We start from the raw sequence: 12562 nt of genomic DNA on the forward strand, positions 1-12562 counted from the left end.
TAACAGCTGATCGCTCACTTCTAGCGATCAACGACTCGTGCACAAAAACTGCCCAATGTCCCTGCATTTAGACAGAACGGCTCTCGCTCAAAAAATTCTTTTAAGCGAATTTTGAGCGATAATTGTCGTGTCTAAATGGGCCTTATCACATGTCTAAACAAGTGACACAAATGAGCTCAGTCCAGTTTGCAGCTTCCTTTGTGCATAGCCAATTTGTTTGCGGACCCAAATAATAACATTGCTTGGCCCAGATCTATTTAGACTATCTTAGGCTAAAAGCACGCACACCTTCTAAGAAGGCCATACTTGCATTGATGGAAGAGAAAGGGGAGCCAAAAGACCTCGTTACAATACAGTGCTTTACCCTGTTTAAGAATTAGAGATGGTGAACAAGCAACTTGGTTAAAAAAAATACATGTGTTGTATTTAAAAAAGGAAAATAAAGAGTGCATGAAATTTACAACCATTTGCCAGAGGCAAGTTGTTTGGACACCAAAATGGCCATTATGGAGGCAAACAGAGTCAGGGCTTGCACACACTGGCTGCCTAATTGCGGCAGAGCAAAAGGGGTTACAAAGCAATGTGAGGTTTTAAAAAGCTGGACGACCTATATATAGCACTGAGTGAATAAAAACACTGTAAGGGTGGTTTCACACGAGCATGTTTTTGTGCGTACATGGGTGCGTACATAAGTGCACATCCATGTATGTGCAAAAACACGCGTGAATGCAGGTCCGTGCTTTGTTTTCAATGGAGCCGCGGCTGCTGCGACTTCACTATGACTATTCCTCAACAGTTATGCACTAACCACTAAACTACATGTGAACTGCCCCTGCGATACGTTATAAGTCCGGGCCAACGGATATCTCCAACTGTACCCCTCCGGCAAGATGGCTCCCATTAAACAAAATAAAATAGCCAACAAGCTGCAACAGTATGCTCGACCCAGCGGCTCGGCGGACACCCGATCAAATGAGCCCTGCAGCCCACAAGGCACATCCCCTGCAGGGGCCGCCCCAGTTTCACCTCCTGTGTCCCAACCATGGCTGATGTGTTAAAAGCAATTATGGAGTCCTGCTCTGCCCTGACAATCGATGCCTTGCAATCAGACTTTAGTCTGCTGAGAGCGGATGTTCAAATGCTGCGAGAACGCACGACTGAGATTGAGACCCGAGTTTCTAACCTGAAGGACACCACTACATCGCTCTCGGACCGGGTGCAGAACCTTAGTATCAACCTTGCAGCACAGCAGAAGAAAATCGATGACATGGAGAACCGTCTACAATATATATAAAACTACCTATTATGCATAAAAGATTTTTTTCAATAAATTTGTTATAATGATAAAGATAATAAGGACCCCTCTGAATCAAATTTATAATTTCATTAAATATAATAAAAAACATTTTATATTAAAAAGGGTAAAAAATGCTAAATCTTTTCTAATACTTCATTGAGGCCGAATGGGGATAATGTATTGAGTCGGTGTATCCAATACATCTCCTTCTTCCTCAATGCATTGATGGATTTCGTTTTGATACTTTCTAATGGTGTAACTCTCATTGAAGAGGGATTACCTTCATGAACGTCGTTGAAAGCTTTGACAAACTATGCGTCCGTAAATTATTTTTAATATTTTGTCTGTGGTTATTAACCCGCTTTTTCAAGTTATTGATCGTTCTGCCTATATATTGTGAATCTAAATATATAGGCAGAATGATCAATAACTTGAAAAAGCGGGTTATGTTACCTCAGCAGTATAAAATATAACAACTAATCACAGTGCAGCTTTCATGTTACGTCAGCAGTAAGAGAAATAACAACCAATCACAGCGCAACTTTTATTCTGCCTCAGCAATATAAAAAATAGCAACGAATCACAGTGCAGCATTCATTTTACCTCAGCTGTATAATATATAGCAACCAATCACAGCAAAGCTTTTATTTTACCTCAGCATTCTCAATATCCAGGAATTGTCTTGTGATACGTTCGGCGGATGCATCATTTTGTAGTTGAACACGCATCCCGTTGGTCGTATTGCCTTTTGCTTTTGTGCTTGAGATGGAAATCAAACGATCTTTGTCTGGGGGGGCATAACTGTCGTCGACGCACGCACGCGCGCGCGCCACCTATCGTAGGATAGATGTACTATGCCAGTAATCTTCCCAGGAGTGTACTCAACAACTTCCCATTAACTTTTCCTATTTATGACATAATCAATGCTCGTGCCAAATTTCAAGTTTCTATTACATCGGGAAGCGAGAAAATTCGATTCCGTACGTAAAATTTGGACGCCAATTCTTTTGCACCTAGAATTGAATAATAGAGTTGGGACCCATTAACTTTTCCGATTTATGACATAATTAATGCTCGTGTCAAATTTCGAGTTTCTATTACATTGGGAAGCAAGAGAATTCGATTCCGTACGTAAAATTTAGACGCTAATTCTTTTGCGTATAGAATTGAAAAATCGAGTTGGGACCCATTAGCGTTTCCTATTTGTGACATATTCAATGCCCGTGCCAAATTTTAAGTTTCTATGTGAGAAAATTACATTCCGTACGCAAAATTTGGATGCTAACTGTTTTGCGCATAGAATTGAATAATCAAGTTGGGACCCATTAGCTTTTCCTATTTATGACATAATCAATGCTTGTGCCAAATTTCACGTTTCTATGACACCGGAAAGTGAGAAAATTAGATTCTGTACGTAAAATTTGGACGCTAATTCTTTTGTGCATAGAATTGAATAATGTAGTTGGGACCCATTAGCGTTTCCTATCTATGACATATTCAATGCTTGTGCCAAATTTCAAGTTTCTATGTGAGAAAATAACATTCCGTGCGCAAAATTTGGACGCTAATTCTTTTGCGCTTAGAATTGAATAATCGAGTTGGGACCCATCAGCTTTTCCTATTTGTGACATATTCAATGCCCGTGCCAAATTTCACGTTTCTATGTGAGAAAATTACATTCCGTACGCAAAATTTGGACGCTAATTCTTTTGCACATAGAATTGAATAATCGAGTTGGGACCCATTAGCTTTTCCTATTTATGACATAATCAATGCTCGTGCCAAATTTCCTGTTTCTATGACACCGGAATGCGAGAAAATTAGATTCCGTACGTAAAATTTGGACGCTAATTCTTTGGCGCATAGAATTGAATAATGTAGTTGGGACCCATTAGCTTTTCCTATTTATGACATAATCAATGCTCCTGCCAAATTTCACGTTTCTATTACATTAGGAAGCGAGAGAATTCGATTCCGTACGTAAAATTTGGACGCTAATTCTTTGGAGCATAGAATTGAATAATCGAGTTGGGACCGATTAGCATTTCCTATTTATGACATATTCAATGCCCGTGCCAAATTTCACGTTTCTATGACATTGGGAAGCGAGAAAATTAGATTCCGTACGTAAAATTTGGACGCTAATTCTTTGGCGCTTACAATTGAATAATCAAGTTGGGACCCATTAGCTTTTCCTATTTTTGACATAATCAATGCTTGTGCCAAATTTCAAGTTTCTATGACATTGGGAAGCGAGAAAATTAGATTCCGTACGTAAAATTTGGACACTAATTCTTTGGCGCTTAGAATTAAATAATCGAGTTGGGACCCATTAGCTTTTCCTATTTATGACATAATCAATACTCCTGCCAAATTTCATGTTTCTACGACATTGGGAAGTGAGAGAATTAGTGGCAGTGATGGAAATCGAACGATCTACGTGGGGGGGGGGCGTAACTGTCGACGACACTCGCACGCACGCCATTTAACCTAGGATAGTTGTACTATGCCTATAATCTTCCCAGGAGTGTACTCAACAACTTCCCAAAGTTTCATGGCGATCGGATGAATGGTGTAGTAGCACATAAAGGACAAACACACACACACACACACAGACAGACAGACACGCATACATTCAATTTTATATATATAGACTAGCTTACCCGTCGCGCGTTGCTGCGAAGACAGACAGACATACATTCGTTTTTATATATCTAGATAACAACCAATCACAGCGCAGCTTTTCTAGGTTACCTCAGTGGTATAATATATAACAACCAATCACAGCGCAGCTTTCATGTTACCTCAGCTTTATAATATATAACACCCAATCACAGGGCAGCTTATATGTTACCTCAGCAGTATAAAATATAACAACCAATCACAGTGCAGCTTTCATGTTACGTCAGCAGTAAGAGAAATAACAACCAATCACAGCGCAACTTTTATTCTGCCTCAGCAATATAAAAAATAGCAACGAATCACAGCGCAGCATTCATTTTACCTCAGCGGTATAATATATAGCAACCAATCACAGCACAGCTTTTATTTTACCTCAGCATTCTCAATATCCAGGAATTGTCTTGTAATACATTCGGCGGATGCACCTTTTTGTAGTTGAACACGCATCCCGTTGCTCGTATTGCCTTTTGCTTTTGTGCTTGAGATGGAAATCAAACGATCTTTGTCTGGGGGGGCATAACTGTCAACAACGCTCGCACGCGCGCGCGCCACCTATCGTAGGATAGATGTACTATGCCAGTAATCTTCCCAGGAGTGTACTCAACAACTTCCCATTAACTTTTCCTATTTATGACATAATCAATGCTCGTGCCAAATTTCAAGTTTCTATTACATCGGGAAGCGAGAAAATTCGATTCCGTACGTAAAATTTGGATGCCAATTGTTTTGCGCCTAGAATTGAATAATAGAGTTGGGACCCATTAACATTTCCTATTTATGATATAATCAATGCTTCTGTCAAATTTCGAGTTTCTTTTACATTGGGAAGCGAGAGAATTTGATTCCGTACGTAAAATTTGGACGCCAATTCTTTTGCGCCTGGAATTGCGTAATCCAGTTGGAACCCATTAACTTTTCCTATTTATGACATAATCAATGCTCATGCTAAATTTTAAGTTTCTATGACATTGGGAAGCGAGAAAATTAGATTCCGTACGTAAAATTTGGACGCCAATTCTTTTGCGCCTAGAATTGAATAATCGAGTTGGGACCCATTAACTTTTCCTATTTATGACATAATCAATGCTCGTGTCAAATTTTGAGTTTCTATTACATTGGGAAGCGAGAGAATTCAATTCCGTACGTAAAATTTGGACGCTAATTCTTTTGCGCATAGAATTGAATAATCGAGTTGGGACGGATTGGCTTTTCCTGTTTATGACGTATTCAATGCTCGTGCCAAATTTCGAGTTTCTATGACATTGGGAAGCGAGAAAATTAGATTCCGTACATAAAATTTGAACGCTAATTCTTTTGCGCATAGAATTGAAAAATCGAGTTGGGACCCATTAGCGTTTCCTATTTGTGACATTCAATGCCCGTGCCAAATTTCAAGTTTCTATGTGAGAAAATTACATTCCGTACGCAAAATTTGGACGCTAACTCTTTTGCGCATAGAATTGAATAATCAAGTTGGGACCCATTAGCTTTTCCTATTTATGACATAATCAATGCTCGTGCCAAATTTCCCGTTTCTATGACACCGGAAAGTGAGAAAATTAGATTCCGTACGTAAAATTTGGACGCTAATTCTTTTGCGCATAGAATTGAATAATCAAGTTGGGACCCATTAGCTTTTCCTATTTATGTCATAATCAATGCCCGTGCCAAATTTTAAGTTTCTAAGGCATTGGGAAGTGACAGATTTAGATTATGTACGTAAAATTTCGACGCCAATTCTTTTGCGCTAGAATTGAATAATCGAGTTGGGACCCAATTACTTTTCCTACTTTGGAGATAATCTATGCTCGTGCCAAATTTCATGTTTCTATGACAAACACACACACGCACAGACAGACAGACACGCATACATTCAATTTTATATATATAGACTAGCTGATATACCCGGCTTCGCTTGTGCCAAATTTCATGTTTCTATGACATTGGGAAGTGAGAGATTTAGATTATGTACGTAAAATTTGGACGCTAACTCTTTTGCGCATAGAATTGAATAACGGAGTTGGGACCCATTAGCTTTTCCTATTCATGACATAATCAATGCTCATGCCAAATTTCCCGTTTCTATGACACCGGAAATTGAGAAAATTACATTCCGCACGTAAAATTTGGACGCTAATTCTTTTGCGCTAGAATTGAATAATCGAGTTGGGACCCATTAGCTTTTCCTATTTATGACATAATCAATGCTCGTGCCAAATTTCCCGTTTCTATGACACCGGAAAGTGAAGAAATTACATTCCGCACGTAAAATTTGGACACTAATTCTTTTGCGCATAGAATTGAATAAAGGAGTTGGGACCCATTGGCTTTTCCTATTTATGACATAATCAATGCTCGTGCCAAATGTCCCGTTTCTATGACACCGGAAATTGAGAAAATTACATTCCGCACGTAAAATTTGGACGCTAATTCTTTTGCGCATAGAATTGAATAATGGAGTTGGGACCCATTAGCTTTTCCTATTTATGACATAATCAATGCTCGTGCCAAATTTCCCGTTTCTTTGACACGGGAAAGTGAGAAAATTACATTCCGCACGTAAAATTTGGACGCTAACTCTTTTGCGCATAGAATTGAATAACGGAGTTGGGACCCATTAGCTTTTCCTATTCATGACATAATCAATGCTCATGCCAAATTTCCCGTTTCTATGACACCGGAAAGTGAAGAAATTACATTCCGCACGTAAAATTTGGACACTAATTCTTTTGCGCATAGAATTGAATAATGGAGTTGGGACCCATTAGCTTTTCCTATTTATGACATAATCAATGCTCGTGCCAAATTTCCCGTTTCTTTGACACCGGAAAGTGAGAAAATTACATTCCGCACGTAAAATTTGGACGCTAATTCTTTTGCGCATAGAATTGAATAATCGAGTTGGGACCCATTAGCTTTTCCTATTTATGACATAATCAATGCTCGTGCCAAATTTCCTGTTTCTATGACACCGGAAAGTGAAAAAATTACATTCCGCACGTAAAATTTTGACGCTAATTGTTTTGCGCATAGAATTGAATAATCGAGTTGGGACCCATTAGCTTTTCCTATTTATGTCATAATCAATGCCCGTGCCAAATTTTAAGTTTCTATGACATTGGGAAGTGACAGATTTAGATTATATACGTAAAATTTCGACGCCAATTCTTTTGCGCTAGAATTGAATAATCGAGTTGGGACCCAATTACTTTTCCTATTTTGGAGATAATCTATGCTCGTGCCAAATTTCATGTTTCTACGATATCGGGAAGTTAGAGAACTGTTGGCGAGTCAGTCAGTGAGTCAGTCAGTGAGTCAGTGAGTCAGTCAGTCAGTGAGTCAGTGAGTCAGTGAGGGCTTTCAGCTTTATATATATAGATAATTGTAAATATAGGTTCGTGTTAGTAACATCTGATTTCGTTAATAGAGATGAGCGAACGTACTCGTCTGAGCTTGATGCTCGGGCGAATATTAGGGTGTTCGGGATGCTCGTTACTCGTAACGAGTACCACGCGGTGTTCTGGTTACTTTCAGTTTCCTCTCTGAGACGTTAGCGCGCTTTTCTGGCCAATTGAAAGACAGGGAAGGCATTACAACTTCCCCCTGTGACGTTCAAGCCCTATACCACCCCCCTGCAGTGAGTGGCTGGCGAGATCAGATGTCACCCGAGTATAAAAATCGGCCCCTCCCGCGGCTCGCCTCAGATGCATTGTGAGTTAGCTGAGGGAAAGTGCTATTGTGTTGGAGCTGCTGTAGGGAGAGTGTTAGGAGTGAGTGTAGGCTTCAAGAACCCCAACGGTCCTTCTTAGGGCCACATCTATCCGTGTGCAGTACTGTGGAGGCTGCTGTTAGCAGTGTTGCACTTTTTTTTTTTTTTTTCAAAATCGGCCGTGCAGAGCATTGCGCCCTGCAGTAATACTACAGGGACAGAAGTGGTGGTTAGGCAGGGAGAGTGTTAGGAGTGATTGTAGGCTTCAAGAACCCCAACGGTCCTTCTTAGGGCCACATTTAACCGTGTGCAGTACTGTGCAGGCTGCTGTTAGCAGTGTTGCACTTTTTTTTTTTTTTCAAAATCGGCCGTGCAGAGCATTGCGCCCTGCAGTAATACTACAGGGACAGAATTGTGTAGGCAGGGCCAGAAGACATATATTATTGATTGAATATAGTCAGTGGGCCTTTCCTTTAAAAAAAAAGGGAAAAATTCTATTTGGCCTGCCTCTGACAGTCCTCAGCGTTCTGGGTACGTGTGTGGTGGGTGGAGAACGTAAAAAAATCATACGCAGCCAGCTAATTTTAACAGCAGGCTTGCGCCAATTTATTTCCTGGCTGGGAAATCACCGCTCTGCTGCAGTTAATAACACTGCAGTTCTGTGACACACAGCAGGGCCACAGAACACATTTGTTATTGATTGAATATAGTCAGTGGGCCTTTGCTTAAAAAAAAAAGGGAAAAATTCTATTTGGCCTGCCTCTGACAGTCCTCAGCGTTCTGGGTACGTGTGTGGTGGGTGGAGAACGTAAAAAAATCATACGCAGCCAGCTAAGTTTAACAGCAGCCGTGCGCCAATTTATTTCCTGGCTGGGAAATCACCGCTCTGCTGCAGTTAATAACACTGCAGTTCTGCGACACACAGCAGGGCCACAGAACACATTTGTTATTGATTGAATATAGTCAGTGGGCCTTCCCTTTAAAAAAAAAAGGGAAAAATCCTATTTGGCCTGCCTCTGACAGTCCTCAGCGTTCTGGGTACGTGTGTGGTGGATGGAGAACGTAAAAAAATCATACGCAGCCTGCAGGCGTGCGCCAATTTATTTCCTGGCTGGAAAATCTCTGGTAATACATCATGCTGAGGGGTAGGGGTAGGCCAAGAGGACGTGGACGCGGCCGAGGACGCGTAGGCCCAAGTGAGGGTGTGGACACAGGCCGAGCTCCTGATCCAGGTGTATCGCAGCCGACTGCTGCGCGATTAGGAGAGAGGCACGTTTCTGGCGTCCCCACATTCATCGCACAATTAATGGGTCCACGCGGGAGACCTTTATTAGAAAATGAGCAGTGTGAGCAGGTCCTGTCGTGGATGGCAGAAAGTGCTTCGAGCAAGCTATCATCCACCCACAGTTCTGCGCCGTCCAGTGCTGCAAATCCGAATCCTCTGGCTACTGCGACTCCTCCTTCCTCCCAGCCTCCTCACTCCACTACAATGACACATGCTCAGGAGCGGGAAGACTCCCAGGAACTGTTCTCGGGCCCCTGCTCAGATTGGGCAGCAGTGGTTCCTCTCCCACCAGAGGAGTTTATTGTCACTGATGCCCAACCATTGGAAAGTTCCCGGGGTCCTGGGGATGAGGCTGGGGACTTCCGGCAACTGTCTCAAGACCTTTCAGTGGGTGAGGAGGACGATGACGATGAGACACAGTTGTCTTGCAGTGAGGTAGTAGTAAGGGCAGTAAGTCCGAGGGAGGAGCGCACAGAGGATTCGGAGGAAGAGCAGCAGGACGATGAGGTGACTGACCCCACCTGGTGTGCAACGCCTACTCAGGACAGGTCTTCAGAGGGGGAGGCAAGGGCAGCAGCAGGGCAGGCTGCAAGAGGCAGTGCGGTGTCCAGGGGTAGAGGCAGGGCCAGACCGAATAATCCACCAACTGTTTCCCAAAGCGCACCCTCGCGCCATGCCACCCTGCAGAGGCCGAGGTGCTCTAAGGTCTGGCAGTTTTTCACAGAGACGCCTGACGACCGACGAACAGTGGTGTGCAACCTTTGTCGCGCTAAGATCAGCCGGGGAGCCACCACCAACAGCCTCACCACCACCAGCATGCGCAGACATATGATGGCCAAGCACCCCACAAGGTGGGACGAAGGCCGTTCACCGCCTCCGGTTTGCACCGCTGCCTCTCCCCCTGTGCCCCAACCTGCCACTGAGATCCAACCCCCCTCTCAGGACACAGGCACTACCGTCTCCTGGCCTGCACCCACACCCTCACCTCCGCTGTCCTCGGCCCCATCCAGCAATGTCTCGCACCGCACCGTCCAGCCGTCGCTAGCGCAAGTGTTTGAGCGCAAGCGCAAGTACGCCGCCACGCACCCGCATGCTCAAGCGTTAACCGTGCACATAGCAAAACTTATCAGCCTTGAGATGCTGCCGTATAGGGTTGTGGAAACGGAGTCCTTCAAAAGTATGATGGCGGCGGCGGCCCCGCGCTACTTAGTTCCCAGTCGCCACTACTTTTTCCGATGTGCCATCCCAGCCCTGCACGACCACGTCTCCCGCAACATTGTACGCGCCCTCACCAACGCGGTTACTGCCAAGGTCCACTTAACAACGGACACGTGGACAAGCACAGGCGGGCAGGGCCACTACATCTCCCTGACGGCACATTGGGTGAATTTAGTGGAGGCTGGGACAGAGTCAGAGCCTGGGACCGCTCACGTCCTACCCACCCCCAGAATTGCGGGCCCCAGTTCGGTGGTGGTATCTTCGGTGGTGTATGCTTCCTCCACTAAAGCACCCTCCTCCTCCGCAACCTCTGTCTCGCAATCTAGATGTGTCAGCAGCAGCAGGACGTCGCCAGCATTCGGTGTCGCGCGGCGTGGCAGCACAGCGGTGGGCAAGCGTCAGCAGGCCGTGCTGAAACTACTCAGCTTAGGAGATAAGAGGCACACGGCCCACGAACTGCTGCGGGGTCTGACAGAGCAGACCGACTGCTGGCTTGCGCCGCTGAGCCTCCAACCGGGCATGGTCGTGTGTGACAACGGCCGTAACCTGGTGGCGGCTCTGCAGCTCGGCAGCCTCATGCATGTGCCATGCCTGGCCCACGTCTTTAATTTGGTGGTTCAGCGCTTTCTGAAAAGCTACCCACGCTTGTCAGACCTGCTTGTAAAGGTGCGCCGGCTCTGCGCACATTTCCGCAAGTCCCACACGGACGCTGCCACCCTGCGCACCCTGCAACATCGGTTTAATCTGCCAGTGCACCGACTGCTGTGCGACGTGCCCACACGGTGGAACTCTACGCTCCACATGTTGGCCAGGCTCTATGAGCAGCGTAGAGCTATAGTGGAATACCAACTCCAACATGGGCGGCGCAGTGGGAGTCAGCCTCCTCAATTCTTTTCAGAAGAGTGGGCCTGGTTGGCAGACATCTGCCAGGTCCTTGGAAAGTTTGAGGAGTCTACCCAGGTGGTGAGCAGTGATGCTGCAATTATTAGCATCACCATTCCTCTGCTATGCCTCTTGAGAAGTTCCCTGCAAAGCATAAAGGCAGACGCTTTGCGCTCAGAAACAGAGCCGGGGGAAGACAGTATGTCGCTGGATAGTCAGAGCACCCTCCTGTCTATATCTTAGCGCGTTGAGGAGGAGGAGGAGCATGAGGAGGATGAGGAGGAGGGGGAAGAGACAGCTTGGCCCACTGCTGACGGTACACATGCTGCTTGCCTATCATGCTTTCAGCGTGTATGGCCTGAGGAGGAGGAGGAGGAGGATCCTGAAAGTGATCTTCCTAGTGAAGACAGCCATGTGTTGCGTACAGGTACCCTGGCACACATGGCTGACTTCATGTTAGGATGCCTTTCTCGTGACCCTCGCGTTGCACGCATTCTGGCCACAACGGATTACTGGGTGTACACACTGCTGGACCAACGGTATAAGGAGAACCTTTCCACTCTCATTCCCGAAGAGGAAAGGGGTTCGAGAGTGTTGCTATACCACAGGGCCCTGGCGGACAAGCTGATGGTAAAATTCCCATCCGACAACGCTAGTGGCAGAAGGCGCAGTACCGAGGGCCAGGTAGCAGGGGAGGCGCGGAGATCGAGCAGCATGTACAGCACAGGCAGTGCAACACTCTTTAAGGCCCTGGACAGCTTTATGGCTCCCCAGCAAGACTGTGTCACCGCTCCCCAGTCAAGGCTGAGTCGGCGGGAGCACTGTAAAAGGATGGTGAGGGAGTACGTAGCCGATCGGACGACCGTCCTCCGTGACGCCTCTGCCACCTACAACTACTGGGTGTCGAAGCTGGACACGTGGCCTGAACTCGCGCTGTATGCCCTGGAGGTGCTTGCTTGTCCTGCGGCTAGCGTCTTGTCAGAGAGGGTGTTTAGTGCGGCTGGGGGAATCATCACAGATAAGCGTACACGCCTGTCAACCGACAGTGCCGACAGGCTTACACTCATCAAGATGAACAAAGCCTGGATTTCCCCAGACTTCTTTCTCCACCAGTGGACAGCAGCGATACCTAAGCAATACGTAGGCTGCACCCGCGGATGGAAGCATCGTTCTCTATCACCATCCAAAACAGGGACATTTCTGCTTCATCAATCTGTGTATAATATTCCTCCTCCTCCTCCTGCTCCTCCTCCTGAAACCTCACGTAATCACGCCGAACGGGCAATTTTTCTTAGGGCCACAAGGCTCAGTCATATAATTTTTCTAAACAATTTTTATACGTTTCAATGCTCTTAAAAGCGTTGAAACTTTAACTTGAACCAATTTTTAGTTAAACTGGGCTGCCTCCAGGCCTAGTTACCACTTAAGCCACATTAACCAAAGCGATTAATGGGTTTCACCTGCCATCTTGGTTGGGCATGGCCAATTT

At 45.2% G+C, this 12562-nt stretch overlaps 1 long non-coding RNA gene across 1 annotated transcript in view; it reads right to left on the reverse strand.

Annotated features, from left to right (window-relative positions):
* The window catches only part of LOC136611524 (uncharacterized), a 123163-nt gene that overhangs the window by 23966 nt on the left and 86635 nt on the right, over positions 1–12562 (reverse strand). The window lies entirely within an intron of this gene.

The sequence above is a fragment of the Eleutherodactylus coqui genome, chromosome 2 (assembly GCF_035609145.1).
Source record: "Eleutherodactylus coqui strain aEleCoq1 chromosome 2, aEleCoq1.hap1, whole genome shotgun sequence".
Classification (NCBI taxonomy): Eukaryota; Metazoa; Chordata; class Amphibia; order Anura; family Eleutherodactylidae; genus Eleutherodactylus; species Eleutherodactylus coqui.